Raw genomic sequence first — 21,813 nt, 5'->3', positions numbered from 1 at the left:
ACTTGTGCGATCTGGTTCTCATCAAGTTCCAGACTTCATTGTCCATCCGGGGCTTCTGGTCGGGGAGAACCCTGAATGATTTGCTGGAAAAACACTCGTCCACAGCTATTTGGTAAAGTCAGTAACAACCCTGGTGTGGTCCTTCAGATCCTCAGCTGCGTTTGTGAATCCTGTCCAATCCACTGACTCGAGGCAGACCTGTAACTGTTTCTCAGCCCCCTGCTGCCACCTCCTGATCCCTGGAGACTCACTAGAAATGGCTGGGGGTGGGTGGGGGGGTTGGAGGTGTCCGACATTTTGCTGATGAATGGGAGGAGACGTAGGTTGATTAACCACCCAAACTAGACCTATTCATGTTTTTGGGATCATTTTTACGAATTTAAAATGCATCCAATGAATCAATAGAAATATTAATTGTGATAGCTTCATACAGAAGCTGGGAACTCACTATTCTGACATGGATGCCAGTTAAAGTAGGATCTCGCCATCGTGGTAGATAATCGGGCATTGTTTATCTGTAGTGTTTCTGGATCCTGCACTTTGTTTCTGTCACATTCTGCCATGCACTATTTCGCGTGTTGTGATCGACCTGCTGCACGAGTTGACTTGCCTGGATAGCATGCAAAACAAAGATTTTTTTTCTGCGTCTTGGCACAGTACACAATTTAATTCAATCAATACCCATGCTGTGAGGTTTAGAATTAAGATGGTTACATGCAATTAGAATACTGACCGGTTATTATCCAATTGTACGGGAGAATATTCTCTTAGCAGCGAGAATAATACCTTTCTTTCAATTATTTTCAAGCTGGTGTCTCTTACACTGCCCTAATGCTGTAAACAAACACAACTTTTGATAAGAAACAGTTTTGAATCCTCTTCATACACATCTGTATCTCCACAAATCTGGCCAATTTGTGGCACTTCCCATTAATTTTCTTCCTCCTACACAGGCAATTATACTGTTCATTTTAAACTGATAAATACAAGCTTCTGTAAATGGTCCTGTCAAAATGACTGCAAATGCTCTTTCTTTAACATATTATTGTTTAACTGAAAATGTCACCTTCCCTATTGCATTTACATAATTTTTTTTAAGTAACCAATTACAAACATTTCCAAAATGCAGTCTTTTTGTATCATATCAATTCTGAGCTGAACATTTCTGAGCATCAAATTATGTCCACACTGCATTTCTTCTCCATTATTTTAAAGATTAGAAGTTGATCTTAAAACTGTTGTATTTTTAATTTTCTAAAAAGGCAATACTGAATGAAATTTCAATATTGTGAAGCCCGTTAGATAAAAAGTTAGCAAACCTTACATTGAGTCTCAGTGACATTTAATTGAGGCACGCAGACGGTATCACTATTTTTAATAATTAGCAGGGTTACAAAGCAAATAACTTAAACCAGGCACAATGCTTGGCTCATAAATTCCATGCAAATCGAGTGTGTAAATGAGATCAGACCTTTCTGTTTTTTAACTTGCCGTCCACCAGGTTCGGTGGATGATGTCATTGATCCATGTGAGCCAACAACTGGTAAGAACCCAATCAGCTTGCTAGCTGGCTATAGTGTTGACAACTCGTGCATCATACATAGACAAACTCAAATCTAACATTTTATGATGAACCGTTTATTGATAGTTTATTTTGTTAGTGTTAATTATATTTATCAAAAGCCTCTGTTTTGATCAACTATTTTGTTGTGAATTCAATAGTTGTGCTATACAGTGGGGACACCAATATCCTTGAGCGTAAAGCTCTGCATAAGGTAGTGGACGCAGCCCAGGACATCACAGGCAAATCCCTCCCTGCTATCGAGAACGTCCACAGGGAGCGCTGCCGTCAGCGAGCAGCAGGTATCGTCAAAGATCCACATGCTCTGTTCTTACTGCTGCCATCAGGAAAGAGATATCAGTGCCACAAGGTTCGCACCCATCAGGTTCAGGAACAGCTGCTCCCCCTCCACCATCAGACTCCTCAATGACAAACTCAAGTTAGGTTAATAGTAATAATAAGTTAAAGTTTGATCCTGTTTTTAATGTTTAAAGAAAATTAAAAGTAATTTTTGTTTAATTAACCATTTGTCTTGGTGAATTTCTATTGTTGCTGGGTTTTGGCGTCCTCTGGGCCCATTAACACCCCATAAAGGCTGTCATGCCACAAGCCTGCCTCCAGTTCGAGTCCGGGTCAGGCAGATCCGCCGACACAAGGAGTGCTCTCCCTCTCTTGTTAATGAAAGCCATCCATTCTAGTAACTTCAGTCTTTGCATAATTGATCGTGCCTCAGTGGAATAGTTGCACCTCTCTGACATTAACAAAGTTCAGCGATGCATTGTTGAGTTATTCGCAGATTGACCAAAACAGAGCACTTCAAATAAAGAAATTCAGTAGCCAAAAGAGCTCTGAATCAATCTAAAATTGCTCTCTATTCTCATGTTTCCTTACAACAGGGTATGCAGTTCTGTGCTGGAAGAAGGTACCAAGAGTGATGACTGCCCAGAGTGGCATTCTCTAACCTGCCTTTTTAGCATCAGGGGATATAACTTTAAGAACATTAAGCTTCAATTATGAGCTTTCTCATGGCTGTCCTGTTTGCTGGGTATGTGCGTTCATTATCCGAAATATTCACTTCCACCACTGTGACTGCACTGTGTTACCTAGGCCTCTTCAATACCTGATAATGGCAATGAGTTTATTGTGTGATGTGCATCATGCATCAGAATTTTTACTTCCTGCAGCTGCACAGGTACTTCACAAAACTAAAACCTGGCAAAACAAATACAATAGTATATCAGAAAAGGATACCTGCTGTCAATCCTTTCATGATGACAAGGGCAACTTCTACCCGTTAGTGTCATGCCTGCAAGTTCCCCTTCAATCTATACAGCATAGCTTTAGAAATATATTCGCATTGCATTTTTGTTCTATAATGGAGGCACTTTTATTTCAAGGGCTGCTGGAGTTCAAGAAAGCAGCTTTCTTCCACTATCTCAAAGGGAACAAATGTTGGCCTCAGTCATACCCACATATCCCAAATGATTTTTGTTTTAAACCTTTTGATTTGGTTATGAGAATGAAAAATAAGAGATTCGTTTCTACACAACAGCAACAGTGGAATCAAATTGTCTCATTTTCCACTCTCTTGGAGGGACACATTAAAGATGAGTATGTGTATCCATACATACATATAATCTTCATCTGGACACTCTCCAACCCCAGGGCATGAACATTGAGTTCACTGCATCTCCACTAATCAGTTTGCTTTTTTCGCCCCCCCACCCTCCCTTTAACTAGTTAACCCAGTAATAAATTAGGTGAAGAACCTTCGCCTGTACCTCCAAAGAAATCATTTACTGCATCCGGTGCACCCTCTGTGACCTTCTCTACACTGGAGAGACCCGGTCAGTCGCTTCGCCCAGCACCTCCTCCCCACCCGCAGCAAAAGCGACCTCCCCGTAAGCCAACCATTTCAATTGTGAGTTGGGCTCCCACGTTCTGTCCGTGGCCTTTCACACCACCCCACCCTGACCACCCGCAGATTGCAGGAACGCCACCTCATTTTCCGTCTTGGCCCCCTCACACCCCAGGGCATGAGCACTGCACTCCACGAATCAAGCTTGCCTCTCCACCCCCCCCCTTTAACCAGTGAACATCTCCCATGGTCCCCCACACCTTGATGAAGGGCCCCAGCCCGAAACATTTGTTCTGTATCTTCACCTTTGCTACATCAAGGCATTGAAGTTTCTCCAGCATTCACTTAACCCAGGTGTCAACAGAATCCTGTGTTTTACCACCTATAGGTCTCCAAATATGTATCTATGTCAGCTTGTGGATGTGTGTGCATATCCTCTATGTGTGTCTACATATATAAAGGGAAAAACATATGTCCCAAATAACCTGTGGACACACATTGGTTTCTATGGCGCCACATGTTAGAGGACAGGCCCCGTGGAGTGAGGTGAGGTGGTGCGGTCAAAAAGAATGGCCTTCAGGCACAGACCACGTCCCACACGGGGGAGCAGCTCCAACAAAGGGGGGGGGGTGAGGGGGGGGGTGAGGGCGGGGGGAAGGGGGCGGGGGAAGGGGGTGAAGGCGGGGGGGCGTCTCCACCCAGTGCAACTTCCCAGACTCCTTCAATTCGGGAACGCCGCCCCCCCCCCCCCCCCCGGGAACAGGTAAGCGGGGTGGGGGGCGATGGTGAGGGGGGGGGGTGGGGGGCGATGGTGAGGGGGGGGGGTGGGGGGCGATCAGCTCCCTCTTCTCACACGGAAATGAAAGCTCCAGATCGCGGCCGTCACTTCCACCCGCGGGGGGGGGGGGGGGGGAGCACTTCCGGGTGCGTCATCCGTTCCATCTCAAACAGCCAATCAGGAGCCGCCAGAAGTAGGAAGTTCGCTATTTTGAAAAGAAGGCGCCGAACGGCAGCAGGTAAGGCAGAGGGAGAGGGAAGGGGGTGGGGGAGGAGAGTGGGAAGGGGGTGGGGGAGGAGAGTGGGAAGGGGGTGGGGGAGGAGAGTGGGAAGGGGGTGGGGGAGGAGAGAGGGAAGGGGGGGAGAGAGAGAGGGAAGGGGGGGAGAGAGAGGGAAGGGGGGGAGAGAGGGGGAGGGGGGGAGAGAGGGGGAGGGGGGGAGGGGGGGAGAGAGGGGGAGGGGGGGAGAGAGGGGGAGAGGGGGGGAGGGGGGGGAGAGGGAAGGGGGGAGAGAGGGAAGGGGGGAGAGAGGGAAGGGGGGGAGAGAGGGAAGGGGGAGAGAGAGGGAAGGGGGAGAGAGAGGGAAGGGGGGGAGAGAGAGGGAAGGGGGGGAGAGAGGGGGAGGGGGGGAGGGGGGGAGGGGGGGAGGGGGGGAGAGAGGGGGAGAGGGAAGGGGGGAGAGAGGGAAGGGGGGAGAGAGGGAAGGGGGAGAGAGGGAAGGGGGAGAGGGGGGAGGGAGAGAGGGGAGGGGGGAGGGGGAGAGAGGGGGGGAGAGGGGGAGAGGGGGAAGGGAGGGAGAGGGGGAGAGGGGGAAGGGAGGGAGGGGGGGAGGGGGGGAGAGGGGAGGGGGAGAGGGGGAGAGGGGGGGAGAGGGGGGGGGAGAGGGGAGGGGGAGAGGGAAGGGGAGAGGTGGGGAGGGGGGGAGAGAGAGGGAGGGAGAGGGAAGGGGGGGGAGAGGGAAGGGGAGAGAGGGAAGGGGGAGAGGGGGGAGGGAGAGGGGGGAGGGAGAGAGGGGAGGGGGGAGGGGAGGGGGAGAGGGGGGGGGGAGGGGAGGGGGCGAGGGGGAGAGAGAGGGGAGGGGAGGGGAGGGGGCGAGGGGGAGAGAGGGGGGGGGAGGGGGCGAGAGGGGGAGGGGAGGGGGGGAGGGGGCGAGAAGGGGGAAGGGGAAGGGGGAAGGGTAAAGGGGGAAGGAGGAAGGAGGGAGGGGAAGTCCCAGTCCCAGTCCCAACCTTTTGGTTCCTCTGTACCTCCCTTGGGCATTTTTAAAGGTTCCAGTGTACCCTTAAAAAGTTAAGGATTAAAAAATCCCCACAACATTGTGCAATCTGACCGGAGGTTACAACAGATTACAACAGGAGACCCAATGTCTCCCCCTCCCCCTCCCCCTCCCCCCGCAAAGTGCAAATGTTACACTGGGGGTTACATGTACCTCAGGTTGGCAACTCCCTGACTGGTCAGGGGTAGATCTCTTCCGAGTGTGAGTGACTCCGGTCTGGCCCAGGTCGCTCTCAGACATTCTCTCTCTTATGTGTCTGGCCAGGTTGCTCTCAGACATTCTCTCTCTTATGTGTCTGGACTAGGTCGCTCTCAGACATTCTCTCTTTCGTGTCTGGCCCAGGTCGCTTTCAGATATTCTCTCTCTCTCTCTCTCGTGTCTGGCCCAGGTTGCTCTCAGACATTCTCTCTCTAATGTGTCTGGCCCAGGTTGCTCTCAGACATTCTCTTTCTTGTGTGTCTAGCCCAGGTTGGTGTCAGTCTTTCTCTTCCCCCCCCCCCACAAAGTTCAGGACGCCTGTTAAAGAGGTAAGCTGCCAGAGAGTCATTTGAATGGACTGTTGGCATTTGAACCAGGCCCACTGCCAGCAGTAAGAAGTAAAGCATGGAAGACTGCAGGCCTGCGGTTGAAATTAAAACACCAATGCTGGTCAAACTGTGTCCTTTCGAGATACATCACCAACGTTTTGGGCTTGAGCCCTTTATCAAGGTATCTCCGGCCCCCAGGAAATTCCCCTGTGTGCACACTACTTCCCTCTTGGGCCTCACCCAGCTTGGCAGAAGGTGGCAGCTCTCTGCCAGCCTGCTGGCACTGTGTTGCCTGACTGCAGTCACGTCTGTGCTGTCCTGCTAGGACCGCATGTAGTTACCGACACCCCCCCCACCCCCCACCTTTAGGGTGAGGGACCCTATTTAGAGAGGGTTACTGAGTATCTTGGGGTGAGGGACACTGTTGGGAGGGTTTTACTGACCCTTTTGTGGGGGCAAGGGACCCTATTGTATGGGGGGTTTACTGACTTCCTTGGGGATGAGGGACCCTCTGGGGGGGGATTTACTGACCTTGGCTTGAGGCACCCTGTTGGTGGCTCACCTGACCTCTTGACTGGCTGATCTTCAAGTGGATCTCCTTCTGCCAGTCATAGCAGTTTGACTTTCACTGAAAAGCTATATTCAGATTATCTTTCTTTTTTAAAAAAAATCTATCCACTGCAGTGAACTGTTGAAAACAACCAGGACAGCACTGAATGGGGACTTGGTTTCTGAAGGAATCCACTTGTGGCCCATCTTATTGTGAAGATGTAATGTCAGCCACAATCGAGCCTGCAGCTGACGTGGACTTTTACCCCCTCCATAAATCTTCGTCCGCGAAGCCAAGCCAAAGAAAGAAGAAGAATGTGGGGGGGGGAGGGGGGAGGGGGTGTATTATACTGACTGCTTGCTATTGGCTATGGCTGTAGAGATACTCCACCCTACTGGTATAACAGATGGAGATGCTTTCCCACTGGCTCTAGTCTGTTAATAAAAGCTCTGTATTGGTATAATACTTGACTGGTCCATGTCTATGGCATATCAATTTTATTAACAGACCAGAACCACCTCTAAACTAGCCAGTGGGAAAGCATCTCCATCTATTATACCAGTAGGGTGGAATATCTCTACAGCCATAGCCAATAGCAAGCAGTCAGTATAATACATCTCCCCCATTATGCCATCACATTCTTGCAAGTTATGGCATCTACTAGTTTATCCATCTCCCTTTTGGAAAACGGATGCACCGCTGGTAACTCCAAAAGGGATTTTTTTAAACTGGAAACGTTTGCCATCTTCCTCAAAAGTGGTAGACTGCCTTTCACCTTTGTGAATAGGCACCTGATGACACACTGATTTCAGATCAACTGTGAATGAATATATTTTCTACTGTGCAATCTTGTTTACCATGTCTGAGATACGAGGCGAGGGATAGGCATCTAGTTGCATAAACCTATTTATAGTTTGGGTGTAGTCCACGACCATTCTAGGTTTCGCGCCATTTTTGACAACTACAACTTGTGCGCGCCAAGGAGTTGTACTGGGTTCGATGACTTGTGGAAAGGCAGTGGAGAGGAAACCTTGGTACTAAAGCTTCAGAGTCCAGTCTTGGTTTCTCTGAGCGCTGCTCTGCTCAGCTCTTCTGTGTGATCATGGGTGATCTTCTCCCAGCCTTGACCTCTGTGCCAGTTTTGCATGCCGTCAAAACCAGTAGCCAACCATTTTAATTTTGAGTCACACTCCCACACTTGCGTCTGTCCACGGCCTCGTGTGCTATCCCACACTGACCATCCTCAGATTGGAGGAACAACACCTTATTTTCCGCCAGGACGCTCTCTAACCAGACGGCGTTAACAATGACTTTCCTGCTTTCTGCTCACCTGCTCGCCTTTTTCTCCCCCTGCCCCTTTCCTGTTCCTCCTCCCCACTCACCTCTCCCGATTACTGCTGTCCCCTCCCTCATCTACCTATCATCTGCCTTTGTCCCCCACCTCCCCCCATCCTTTTGTTTGGACGCCTGCCGACATTCTTCCATACCTTGATGAAGGGCTCAAGCCTGAAGCGTCGGTGATGTATTTTTACCTTTGCTACATAATTTGACCAGCTGAGTTTCTCCAGCGCTTTGCGTTTTTTTTACTTCATCCATGGCGTCTACAGATTTTCATGATTTACTTCCTTGCCTTATCCATGATTTTATCAGATCACCCCTCAGCCTCTCTTCACCAGGGAATAAAGACCCAGCCTATCCAACCTCTTCTATAGCTTAAGCCCTCCCGTTTAGCAACATCCTGCTGAATCTACCCGACACCCTTTTAACTCGTCTTGTAGGTGGGTGACGAGAAATTAGAGACCTGAATGCTCAATACATCTCCATTGAAAGGAATGTGGTTCTGCTCTCAACTGAAACCAATGGACCTCTTAAGCTCACCAATAGGGTGGGGGGGAGGCTGGGGGGTGGGGGAAGTTGACCCATTTTCTTTCACAGGCCCTTTCCTTGCTGCCTGTGTGGCTTTGCTTTCAAATATTTGCCCTGCTTTCCGCAGTACTTTATTTATTCTCCTATTGGGCAGACTGAATTCGTTGAGATTTCCAGTGTTCACAGTATATTTCTCCTGCTGGGTTTTTTTTAAAAGTAAATCACCACCACCAGCCTAATGCTGGACAGATATTCCTTTGAAATCTTAACTCACAGTTCAATTCTCAATGTGGACAAATGGCCAAAGGATTTTCAAAATGCAAAACCATGCATTAATTTCACTTAGCCACTAACTAATGAAAAATGTTTGGCAAGTACTTTTGCATGAAGAATGTTCTTTAGAAGTTGCACTGAGTCGCTCTCGACAGGAAGTAATGTATCAAAGACCAGTTTGCGATGTTCTGCATTGGTGGCCTAAATACTTGGAGGATCACTTGCATCTTGTAATTAAAATATTGTAATCAAGGATTAAGATTTAAATTTTAGGATTCTGTAGATTACATTCCTAAGATTCCAGTCTCTTAATTATTGGGTCAAAACAATTGAGAATGTTATATTCCTTTCAATCTTCTTGGCATCTGGTATTTTTTGATAATTGCATTTTGCTGAGAGCCCCATTGGTTCTCCCTGATTTTACAAGAAATTAAAGTCTTTTCAGAAATTGTGTGGTTTTTTTGACCCCCCCCCCCCCACCCATCCCTCCACCAGCAGGAAAAAAAAATGCGTGAGGCTTTGAGCCATACTTTGGTTGCAATTGACAGAGATGGAGGGTGGGGAGAACAAAAGAAAACAAGCATTGGAGGAAAAGCAGTGACATCATTCCTTGTCCTGAATTTTAATTTGGGTCAGAATCTTTGTTGCTTTGAATCAAAATGATTGGAGATCTCTGCCATCGTTGTGTGTGCACCAGTACATTCCACTGATGTAATTACAGCTGGCTTAAGCCCCTTTCACATTTGCATCCCAGTAAATCGGCTGTTCAGTGTCCCGGGATAGGAATGGGGGTTTAGCCTTTCACACTAGACCACTCTAACTGGGACACTGAAGGCTTTCGCACTTGCAAGGGTTTATCCCTGGCGTGTGGACTGTTCTACCTTTGATAGGGAGTGCCTGCAATGCGATTGCCCATTTCACACTTGCCTGATCTCGATGCCGGCGTCTGCAGACGCTGGGATTGTACTTGGGGGGGGGGGGGGGGGGGGTGTTTAGGCCGGCAATCCCCGGCATGAGACGACGTCGAGATTTTGCTTTCACACTTGGCACTTTAAAGGCCGATTGGCGTTCGATTCCTGGGATCACTGGCATGTGCAAAAGGAGCTTAAATTAGGCGATAGTCTCTATTATGCACCATTCGTTTCATTTTGGGGCCTTGTCATCTTGATTCAGGTTGGAGTTCCAGTCCCCTCAGCCTTGCAGCATGTGCGGATTTGCCTTGATTCCCAAATTGGTTTCCGTGGAGACTGGATATTGTACAATTGGCAGCAAGGTGGTGCCTTCATGGCAGCGTTGAACAATCGTCAGTCAGAAGCTGCGACTGGGTTTGGGCTGAAGAATGAGGGGCAATTGGGCAATTGTGCTTCCCCCTAGCCGGCTTTAATAAACTTTTAGCCACAAACCCGCAGCAACAGAGACTTGGGAGTGAGGCTCTTTTTGGATGTGGATGAAAGAAAGGAGAGAATTATGGATTTAAGTTTAACAGTGGCTTGTTGCTGTGTTGTGGCTGCCAGCAGTGACATTGTTAATGCTAAGAGACCCTTCCATTTCAAAATCATTTGGAGTTGACAGTTAAAAGTCAGGTGTTGTTCAGGATTTGCTGATATGAAATCCTCAGCCCTCAGCTATTGCTGTTTCTGGTCTGTGAAATGGGAATTAAGTTTTTAATTTATTAACTGACAGAATTTGAGGGAGATCATAAACCTTTAGAGCCTAGAATTTTTAAAAGCTATCACCAGTAAGCACATAGGTTCATTGTATACCATTTTAGTGTAGGAGGGAATTCTGTTATCTGGCAAAGTAAGTGCTTGCAACATGTTCACATTAATAACCCACTTACTATATCTATATTAAGGAGAGCAGCTGGTTTTATTTGTGTTCAAATCTTTTACTATAATCTTGGGTCTCAATTATGCATTGAAAAATGAAATTCAGTATTTGCAGCATTTTTATTTTTTTTTGAAGATAATGTCACACTTGAATCATTAGTTGGACGGGTTTATCCGTGTAGAAATTGCTCCCATTATTACCATGCTCTTCAGCCAGCACGACTTTTCATTGATCAGAAGCTGCTTGTTTACAGAATTCTGGCAAGTCGTTGATGTACAGCTCCCCGGGGATAGAGCAGGGGTTAATTACTGTTAAACTCTCAGTGCCAACTAACAATGCAGCCTGGTTGCAACATTTAAAAACAACACTCCTCAGGAACGCACGAGGTGAATGGCACCCTGGTCAAACTGGAATTAAGGTGACGGGCTTGGAGGGGGAGCTGACATTCTATATTATGGAGGCTGTCACCTAATTAAAGACGACTGGATGTTGGCTTTTGTCAGCCTATAATTGTACATTGTGGATGTGGAAGTATTTGACATTTTCATCACTTGGTACTATCTCAAGGTCGCCAGGTCCTTGATCTGCCTAATTGTGACCTAAGTGCATAGCTAGCAGGCATCCTTTCGTGTTCCTCATGGTGAGCTAACAGTTGGACTGTTGCCCACGCTCTTCCTCTTTGTTGCACAATGTGGGGATTTGAATGGAATTTTGTAAGAAACTGTAGTATTTTTAATTTGCTCTTGGAAAATTTATGATGATCGATAAACAAGCGCAATTATTCCTTCAGAAAGGAACTGAAAGGAGCCAACTGCTGCATGGGTAACACATCTCCATGCTCTCGTTGTCCATTTCCTCCTTTGTGTCAGAATTATATATAGCTTAGTTTATTTTCTTTTACAAATATATCTTGATCGGTCACTTATTTAAATCTTGTACTACACAAGGTTGAGGGAGTTGGTGTAGTGGTGAGCGAAATGCCTTTACACCGCCAGCGATCAGGACTGGGGTTCAAGTCCTGCGCTGTCTGCAAGGAGTTGGTACATTCTCCCATGTTTGTGGATTTTTTTCGGGGAGGGCTCCAGTTTTCTTCCACTGTTCAAAACGTACTTGGGGGTGTAGGTTAATGGGGTGTAATTTGGGCGGCACGAACTCGTCGGGCCGAAATAGCCTGTTACTGTGACGTATGTCTCAATTAAAAAATTTAAATGTAAAATTTAAGAACATCTCTCCAAACGTGAATACTGTACCACCCTCCAGTTACTCCTCTGTTTATCCCAGTTTATACCATTTGCTCAACATTAGGTTTTTAAAAAAAAAAATCAATCTTTATAATAACTGTTCATTGGCAGGTGGGCTGCCTTAGAATTCTGAACTGGGTTAGAATACAGAAGTTTAGATACAGAAGCTGGCCGTCCATTCCTTGCTGACACACAAAAATGCTCAACCAACCTATTACTTCTCCTTTTAGACCAGCAAGACCCCTATCTAATGTGAGAGTGTAAGCAGTGAGCTGAGTTGTAGCCTACAATGTCCAGGACTTTCTTGGCATTTTTCCATAGAACTTTACAGCACAGGGAAAGGCCCTTTGTCCCTTCTTGTATGCACTGAAATATTATTTTGCCTATTCCCACTGACCTGCATTTAGTCTCTTTCCCTCCATCCCCTTCCCATCTGTGCACCTGTTTAAACTTTTATTAAATGTTAAAATTGAGCCTGCATTCACCACATCTGTGAAGATGCTCCAACCTAGACTTTTTCTCTTTCACCCATGTCCTCTGGTTTGTATCTTACCTAACCTCAGTCGGGGGGGGGGGGGGGGGGGGCAGAAAGCCTACTTGCATTTACTCCATCTATACCCCTCACCTTTCAGTGCACCTTGCGCGGCACCTGCAATTTATAAAGTCCTTTGGTGAGCCTACACTTGGACATTTTTCAACAGATGTTGCCTCCCTGCCCAAGGAAGGATGTATGTGCCTCGGAGGAATTGAAACAAACCTGTTTATTGCTGAGGTGGGAAGTCTCTCACATAAAAAGCTGGGCAGAATGGTTTTAATGTCTCTGGTGTTTGAGTGAGAAGAAACCCTCATTCATCAAGAACATTTATTGACTCTTTGGCTTCTACATCCAGCTGGAGAGTCTAGAGTTTGGTATTGTAGTTTCCTGGGCAACGAGAAGGACATTAAACAAAGTTGACAGGAGTTTTTGCTTTAATTTCTGTGACTCTGGAATGCTCTGCCCCAGACAGTCAGTCCGTGAATCTATTCAAACCAGATTGGTAGAATTCCTGTTGCCGTCAATAATCAGGAGATGTGCCAACAGGCTCGGAGTTGATCTAGACGTTTAAACATGATATGGGATGGTTGAACAAGCTTGAGAGACTGCTGTTAATACCATCATAAGCCCCAATACTGCAATCAATTTGATTTCCTGGTTTTGATATTCGATAATTTTAAAGAAAGTAAGAACCAAGATTGTGACTTTTGTCAAATGATCCTACACCATCTTGGATGTTTTGGGGTCACCACTTAAACAGATGCATTGCTAACATATTGTATCTTTTGTAAATGGATAATTCTTGCACAAGCTAAATTAGTTTTTGAATTAGAATTTTAAGCCGTGGACTTTTATGCCAATAGAAGAATAGTTTTGAATTGCAAAGCGTGATCAATACTGTCGGGCAACAGCATTCCATACACCAACACTGGTTAGATGTGGAGAGCCATTTTAATGTTTGCCCCATTTCCTTTTACTTAAATCTTGTGGATCATACCCAGGATTCCATTTACCTTGTCTGAACCATTTGTGTGTTCTTGACATTGGCTCACCTGTCCACTGCTTTCTGCCTGAGCATACCCAAGCCTCTTGATGGAGGGGAAATGATTGAAATTGCAGCAATCCTATGGCACCCCTTGCATCACTCTTATGGCCACTACTGTTCTTGCCACTTTGTGTTCTCCATCTCTCTCTCTCTCTCTCTCTCTCTCTCTCAAATGCATTATAACTAAATAATATTAGCTGTAGTCTATGGCTGATAATACCATCCGTCTGCTTTAACTTTATATATAAAAAAAAATGCATTTCTTTTTTAAACGTCTGTTTACGGATTGCTTGAAACTAGTTTGGCCACAGAAAGGCCATTCTCTGCATGTGATCTGCCTTACCATTAGTTTCACCACAGGAGACCGAGCTATGTAAATCCCCTTTCACACTTGCATCCCACTAAATTGGCCGTTCAGTGTCCGGGGATAGGAATGGGGGTTCAACTTTTCATACTTGACCACTCCTAACTGGGGACAGTGAATGCTTTCATACTTGCCAAGAGCCATCCCCGGGGTTGGGACTGTTCTACTTTCTACTGGTGATGTTATGATGCATCGAGTGATGGTGGACCTGCCCTAAATCCTGATCAATTTATTATGATCTTATATTTGAACAAAATTAATCATGCCTAATTATTACATGATTAAGCTTTATGTACAGCACAGTATGAGCAATTCAGCCCGTTGTTGTTGTGCCAACCTATCTCTTGGCTTGGCTTCGCGGACGAAGATTTATTGAGGGGGTAAAAGTCCACGTCAGCTGCAGGCTCGTTTGTGGCTGACAAGTCCGATGTGGGACAGGCAGACACGGTTGCAGCGGTTGCAGGGGAAAATTGGTTGGTTGGGGTTGGGTGTTGGGTTTTTCCTCCTTTGTCTTTTGCCAGTGAGGTGGGCTCTGCGGTCTTCTTCAAAGGAGGTTGCTGCCCGCCGAACTGTGAGGCACCAAGATGCACAGTTTGAGGCGATATCAGCCCACTGGCGGTGGTCAATGTGGCAGCCACCAAGAGATTTCTTTAGGCAGTCCTTGTACCTCTTCTTTGGTGCACCTCTGTCACGGTGGCCAGTGGAGAGCTCGCCATATAACATGATCTTGGGAAGGCGATGGTCCTCCATTCTGGAGATGTGACCCACCCAACACAGCTGGATCTTCAGCAGCGTGGACTCAATGCTGTCGGCCTCTGCCATCTCGAGTACTTTGATGTTAGGGATGAAGTCGCTCCAATGAATGTTGAGGATGGAGCAGAGACAACACTGGTGGAAGCGTTCTAGGAGCCGTAGGTGATGCCGGTAGAGGACCCATGATTCGGAGCCGAACAGGAGTGTAGGTATGACAACGGCTCTGTATACGCTTATCTTTGTGAAGATTTTCAGTTGGTTGTTTTTCCAGACTCTTTTGTGTAGTCTTCCAAAGGCGCTATTTGCCTTGGCGAGTCTGTTGTCTATCTCGTTGTTGATCCTTGCATCTGATGAAATGATGCAGCCGAGATAGGTAAACTGGTTGACCGTTTTGAGTTTTGTGTGCCCGATGGAGATGTGGGGGTGCTGGTAGTCATGGTGATGGAGGACCTCCGTTTTCTTCAGGCTGACTTCCAGGCCAAACATTTTGGCAGTTTCCGCAAAACAGGACGTCAAGCGCTGAAGAGCTGGCTCTGAATGGGCAACTAAAGCAGCAACGTCTGCAAAGAGTAGTTCACGGACAAGTTTCTCTTGTGTCTTGGTGTGAGCTTGCAGGCGCCTCAGATAGAAGAGGCTGCCATCCGTGCGGTACCGGATGTAAACAGCGTCTTCATTGTTGGGGTCTTTCATGGCTTGGTTCAGCATCATGCTGAAGAAGATTGAAAAGAGGGTTGGTGCGAGAACACAGCCTTGCTTCACGCCATTGTTAATGGAGAAGGGTTCAGAGAGCTCATTGCTGTATCTGACCCGACCTTGTTGGTTTTCGTGCAGTTGGATAATTATGTTGAGGAACTTTGGGGGGCATCCGATGCGCTCTAGTATTTGCCAAAGCCCTTTCCTGCTCACGGTGTCTAAGGCTTTGGTGAGGTCAACAAAGGTGATGTAGAGTCCTTTGTTTTGTTCTCTGCACTTTTCTTGGAGCTGTCTGAGGGTAAAGACCATGTCAGTGGTTCCTCTGTTTGCGCGAAAGCCGCACTGTGATTCTGGGAGGATATTCTCTGCTACACTGGGTATTCTATTTAGGAGAAACCTTTATAAGGGACCGTGGGAAAGTGCGAGCAATAAATAATAATAGCGGACAATTTTTAAACAGCGTGGGAAAGTTGGTAGCGTTATTGCGTGCAATTTATACAGCATGGGAAAGTTGGTAGCGTTATCACATGCAATTTATACAGCGAAGGAAAGTTGGTAGCACTATAGAGCACAATTTATAAACTCTGCGGGGGGGTGGGGGGGCAGGGGAAAGCGATGGCAGGCCTGCCTTTGCAGAATTCCATGCAGCACAAAAATGGCTGTATGCCTGGCTGCATGCATGGAGCATTCAAGGTGGGGTTTCTGTGTCAAATGGCATACTGGGAAATCTGGTCCGCCATTGCTTTTTTCTCCCACAGTCTTTATAAATTGAAAGCTATAGTGCTACCAATTTTCCCTCGCTGTTTTGCTATTTATTTCCTCTCACTCTCTCTCTCCTCCACTGTGACTTTCCCATGGCAAAGTTTATACCTTCATTTTAATCTTCTTGCATTCACACAAAAACTTGGGTCATTTCAATCTCACAATGCAATTATCCCTTTCACACTTGCCTGATTGCAATGCCGGCATCTGCGGACACCGGGGATTATACTAGGGGTCGAGGCTGTCAATCCCTGGTGTGAGATGACGTCATCTGATGCCGGCCGGTGTGGAGCTGATTTTGCCACTTGCCACTTTAAAGGCCAATTGGGATCACTTGCAAATGTGAACGGGGCTTATGATGCACAGCCAGTCACACAATTTACTGGGCAATAGCAGGCCATTCATCCCAACTGTTTTTTGCCATTCTACAGGTTTTGCTCTTTTAATCTTGCCTTCTCTAAACTTGAAGGATATTTTGTTCCTTCTTTATCCTTTATCCCTGGCCCTAAAACTTATTAGAACATAGAAAAGTTATTTCAGCCACAAAGTTGTGCCAAACATGTCCCTATCTTAGAAATTACTAGGCTTTCCCTTAGCCTTCTATTTTTCTAAGCTGTGTACCTATCCAAAATTAAATTCTTACTTTAATTCTGTTTTTTACAAGAGAGGATACAAATAACCTCCCAAGGATGTTGGGAAACATAGAGACTAATGCAAGGGAGGAACTGAAAGAAATCAGTATCTCTAAGGACATGGTCTTGGGAAATTGATGGGATTGAAGGCAGATAAATCCCAAGGGCCTGATAATCTACATCCTAGGGTACTCAAGGAAGTGGCCATTCAGATAGCAGATGCTTTAAGAATTATTTTCCAGAACTCGATAGACTCAGGATCAGTACCCATGGATTGGAGGGTAGCTAATGTTACCCCACTATTTAAAAAGAGGGGTAGAGAAAAAGCGGGGAATTATCGGCCTGTGAGCCTTACATCAGTAGTGGGTAAAATGATGGAATCCATTATTAAGGATGTAATAGCGGAGCATATGACTAGCAGAGAAGGGATCGGACGGAGTCAACATGGATTTACAAAAGGTAAATCGTGCTTGACAAATCTATTGGAATTCTTTGAGATGGTGACAGATAAAATAGATGGGGGAGAGCCAGTGGATGTGGTGTACCTTGACTTCCAAAAGGCCTTCGATAAGGTCCCGCATAAACGATTGGCTTCCAAAATCAAGGCTCATGGGATTGGGGGCAAAGTATTGATGTGGATTGAGAACTGGCTGGCAGGTAGAAGCCAGAGAGTTGGGATAAATGGCATGTTTTCTGAGTGGCAGGTGGTGACCAGTGGGGTACCACAGGGATCTGTACTGGGACCCCAGCTGTTCACAATTTACATTAATGATCTGGATGAGGGGATTGGATGTAATATCTCCAAATTTGCAGATGACACTAAGCTAGGAGGGGTTGTGTGCACAGAAGAGGGGGTCAGGAAGCTCCAGTGTGATTTGGATAAATTGAGGGACTGGGCAGATACATGGCAAATGCTCTACAATGTGGATAAATGTGAGGTTATCCACTTTGGTAATACAAACCGGAGGGCAGATTACTAATTGAATGGCAATAGATTAAGAGATGGGGAAGTGCAGAGAGACCTAGGGGTACTTGTACATCAGTCTCTGAAGGCGAGCATGCAGGTACAGCAGGCGGTTAAAAAGGCAAATGGTATGTTGGCCTTCATATCAAGAGGGTTTGAGTATAGGAACAAGGATACCTTACTGCAGCTGTACAGGGCCTTGGTGAGACCACACCTGGAGTATTGTGTGCAGTTTTGGTCACCTTATCTAAGGAAGGATGTTCTTGCAATGGAGGGAATGCAGAGGCGATTCACCAGGCTGATACCTGGAATGGCAGGAATGACTTATGAGGAAAGATTGCGCAAATTGGGATTGTACTCCCTGGAGTTTAGAAGATTGAGAGGGGATCTCATAGAGACATATAAAATTCTGTCAGGACTGGACAGAGTGGATGCAGATGGGATGTTTCCAAGGATGGGAAAATCCAGAACCCGGGGCCATGGTTTGAGGATAATAGGCAAACCATTTAGGACCAAGATGAGGAGGAATTTCTTTACCCAGAGGGTGGTGAATCTGTGGAATTTATTGCCACAGAGGGCAGTAGAGGCAGGTTTATTAAATCTATTTAAGAGGGAATTAGATATATTTCTTCAGTATAAGGGTATTAAAGGTTACGGAGAGAAGGTGGGGACGGGGTACTGAACTTTAAGATCAGCCATGATCTTGTTGAATGGCGGAGCAGGCTTGAAGGGTCGAATGACCTACTCCTGCTCCTATCTTCTATGTTTCAAAAGTTTCTTAAAGGCCCCTATCGTATCTGCCTCCACTACAGTTGCTGGCAGCCCATTCTGCGCACCCACCACTCTCTGCGTTTAATTTGGACCATATAGGGGCCCCATTACAAGTTTAAAGAACAGGATAATTACAGATGTGGCTATAGTATAAACTTCCCCGGATAGATTTTTTAAATGATTAATATAGGTGTGAACTCTTGACAGTGTATGGATTTGTATTTGTAAAAGTGGTTTTTCTCTTTTTTTAATATGGAAAAAGTTTAATATATTGTAATGTTGAAGATTTTATTATGTATATTTAAGAAATATCAAAATAAAATATCCAAATAAATAAATCACCCCTGACATCTCCTCTGTACCTACTTCCCAGCACCTTAAACCTGTGTCCTCTTGTGGCAACCATTTCAGTCCTGGGAAAAAGCCTCTGACAATCGACATGATCAATGCCTCTCATCATCTTAAGCACCTCTATCAGGTCACCTCTCATCCTCCGCTGCTCCATGGAGAAAAGGCTGAGTTCACTTGACCTATTTTCATAAGGCCTTCTCGCCTAAACACGCCACATCTTGTAAATCTCCTCTGCACCCTTTCTACGGCTTCCATGTCCTTCGGGTAGTGAGGTGACCAGAACTGCACACAGTACTCCAAATGGGGTCTGACCATTTGGACTATAGAGCTGCAACATTACCTCTCGGCTCCTAAATTCAATTCCACGATTAATGAAGGCCAACACAATTAATGAAGGCCAATATGTTGATGGTGTTTGACCATCTATATGGGCGCTTTCCACATCATTCGTATCCTCTGGGTTTAAAATGAGATTTTGCTGAGCTCCTCATTACATTGTGACCAACTTATCTGTATGAACCGTGGTACGCCCTCTTGATCCAGTGGATCTGTTACCATCATGTCCGTTCTAGTGAATTATCCTGGCATTGGAAGGAAAATAGGCAAGCAGTTGAAGTGGGCTGATTTCATGGTTCCTTATTCTATGAAACTGGCATCCAAAAGATTTGCAATTCATAAAATTTGATGGTTAATCAGCAAGGTTGTTGAAAGTTAATCATAGTTGCAGGGGATCACTTGGGGCAGTGACTGAGGTTCAGCTTCATTAATATCCCTTCTTCTATTAAAAGTTAGAAGTAGGGATGTTTGCTGGTGATTGCACAATGCTCAATTCCCTTGTAGAGGTTCAGATAATGAAGTAACCCATGCCCAGAGTCAGTAGAGTGTTGAGTGTTTGTAATGAAGTAACCCATGCCCAGAGTCAGTAGAGTGTTGAGTGTTTGTAATGAAGTAACCCATGCCCAGAGTCAGTAGAGTGTTGAGTGTTTGTAATGAAGTAACCCATGCCCAGAGTCAGTAGAGTGTTGAGTGTTTGTAATGAAGTAACCCATGCCCAGAGTCAGTAGAGTGTTGAGTGTTTGTAATGAAGTAACCCATGCCCAGAGTCAGTAGAGTGTTGAGTGTTTGTAATGAAGTAACCCATGCCCAGAGTCAGTAGAGTGTTGAGTGTTTGTAATGAAGTAACCCATGCCCAGAGTCAGTAGAGTGTTGAGTGTTTGTAATGAAGTAACCCATGCCCAGAGTCAGTAGAGTGTTGAGTGTTTGTAATGAAGTAACCCATGCCCAGAGTCAGTAGAGTGTTGAGTGTTTGTAATGAAGTAACCCATGCCCAGAGTCAGTAGAGTGTTGAGTGTTTGTAATGAAGTAACCCATGCCCAGAGTCAGTAGAGTGTTGAGTGTTTGTAATGAAGTAACCCATGCCCAGAGTCAGTAGAGTGTTGAGTGTTTGTAATGAAGTAACCCATGCCCAGAGTCAGTAGAGTGTTGAGTGTTTGTAATGAAGTAACCCATGCCCAGAGTCAGTAGAGTGTTGAGTGTTTGTAATGAAGTAACCCATGCCCAGAGTCAGTAGAGTGTTGAGTGTTTGTAATGAAGTAACCCATGCCCAGAGTCAGTAGAGTGTTGAGTGTTTGTAATGAAGTAACCCATGCCTTGAGTGTTCTTTTTTGGCTTCAGTTTCAGATTTGCAGTATCCGCATTTTCTTTGCCTTGCGGCAGAAAAGATAGCTGTGGAAAACTAGTAATACAGTTAAAACCCCTGGTATCCGGCACCCATGGGGAATTGGTAAATGCCGGATAAGTACATTTTCTGGTTGCTTGAGATTGCATGTGGCGTGATTGGCGAACTAACGGCGAGGTGTGCCAATATTGCCTTTTACTGTATTATATGAGGGAAGGCAGACTTTTTATTTTTGAACTCATTTAGTGCAATGATTATTAAATACACACACAAACGTTCTTGGCTTTACTTCCAGCAGTGATTTATTACAGTCAAAGTTTGGTAATCTCGGGTAAACCAGTAACCAGCAATCTAGAGGGAAGAGCTTGGCAGCGGGCTGGAGCAACTCCTAACCAATTGACACATTTCATTGAGTCAAACATGTACAGGATATTGTGCCTATATTAAATCCCTAAGTTTGGAGACTTCTTGTGGAATAAGGTAGGAATGAAAGAGGCTGAGGGAGATGGGTAATGATGCGCGAGTGAGCAGGGAAGCATGGTATACTGAAATGCACTGCTTTTTGAAGCTGAATGAATCATATTTTCCCATTGCTCCATGTATACTGATCACAAAATTGCAAGGTTGTGGGTGTGTTAGGGGTTCTGGGGATTGAATAACCTGATGTCCCACAAAGAAGAAAAAAAAACATGGAATTAGTTGACTCCACGATTTAAGACCATCTTTAGGCAGTTTCATCGATAAGGAGATTATTGGATAGAATTTTTTGAAAAAAGTGCTCCAAAGAATCATTTGATTCCTACTGTTCTGAATATAGGAGCTGACTGTGTACAGGGACATGCATCTGAGGGTCAAGTTTTCAATCCATTCGTCTGTCTTTCAGTGACTCCTGTGAGAGTCTGTGATGCAATCATTTTTAGCTGCTCCCATTGAGTTGCCACTCTCTCTCGGTATTGAGGGATGAGAATTCACTCATAATTGTCTTGCTTAGGTGTGGGGCTTTTTTTTTGCCCTAAAAGTCTGTTGGAAAAATGTATCCAGATGATATTGAAACCCTCTGATGAGGAAATGCCACCGGATCTAAAATGGTACAGTGAACATGACAACTGGCTTGGAATTTTGTGAAATAATTTTGCTCGTATAAGTCGACGGTGGTATTTGACTTACTGTTTTGAAGAAATTTGCAGATTTAATCCAGTTTTACCCGTTAAAACATGGTTTAGGTGCTTTATGATGCTTTGAAATTGCCCCATCTTCAAAGAAAGTAAATATTCTGTCATTTATTTTAAGTTTAAACATTATTTCTTGATTCTGATAACTGCGCTGTATATTTCAATACTTTGAGGTCAGGATCTAGGTTTAAAAAATAGAAATATGTGCTTGAATTTACTTAAAGAAACTTCTTTTTTCTTTGGCTTGGCTTCGCGGATGAAGATTTATGGAGGGGTAATGTCCACGTCAGCTGCAGGCTCGTTTGTGGCTGACAAGTCTGATGTGGGACAGGCAG

The 21,813-nt window shown here is 45.5% G+C and overlaps 1 protein-coding gene across 1 annotated transcript in view; it reads left to right on the top strand.

The window, feature by feature from the left end:
* The first annotated feature begins 4,362 nt into the window (after positions 1–4,362).
* Positions 4,363–21,813, top strand: part of arhgef39 (Rho guanine nucleotide exchange factor (GEF) 39) — a 72,379-nt gene continuing 54,928 nt past the window's right edge. Inside the window, exon 1 of the mRNA XM_069907480.1 lies at positions 4,363–4,435. The gene's annotated coding sequence lies outside the window, so the exon portion shown is untranslated. The remainder of the gene's footprint in view (positions 4,436–21,813) is intronic.

The sequence above is a fragment of the Narcine bancroftii genome, chromosome 13 (genome assembly GCF_036971445.1).
Source record: "Narcine bancroftii isolate sNarBan1 chromosome 13, sNarBan1.hap1, whole genome shotgun sequence".
Classification (NCBI taxonomy): Eukaryota; Metazoa; Chordata; class Chondrichthyes; order Torpediniformes; family Narcinidae; genus Narcine; species Narcine bancroftii.
This window is presented reverse-complemented; position numbering and strand designations above follow the sequence as displayed.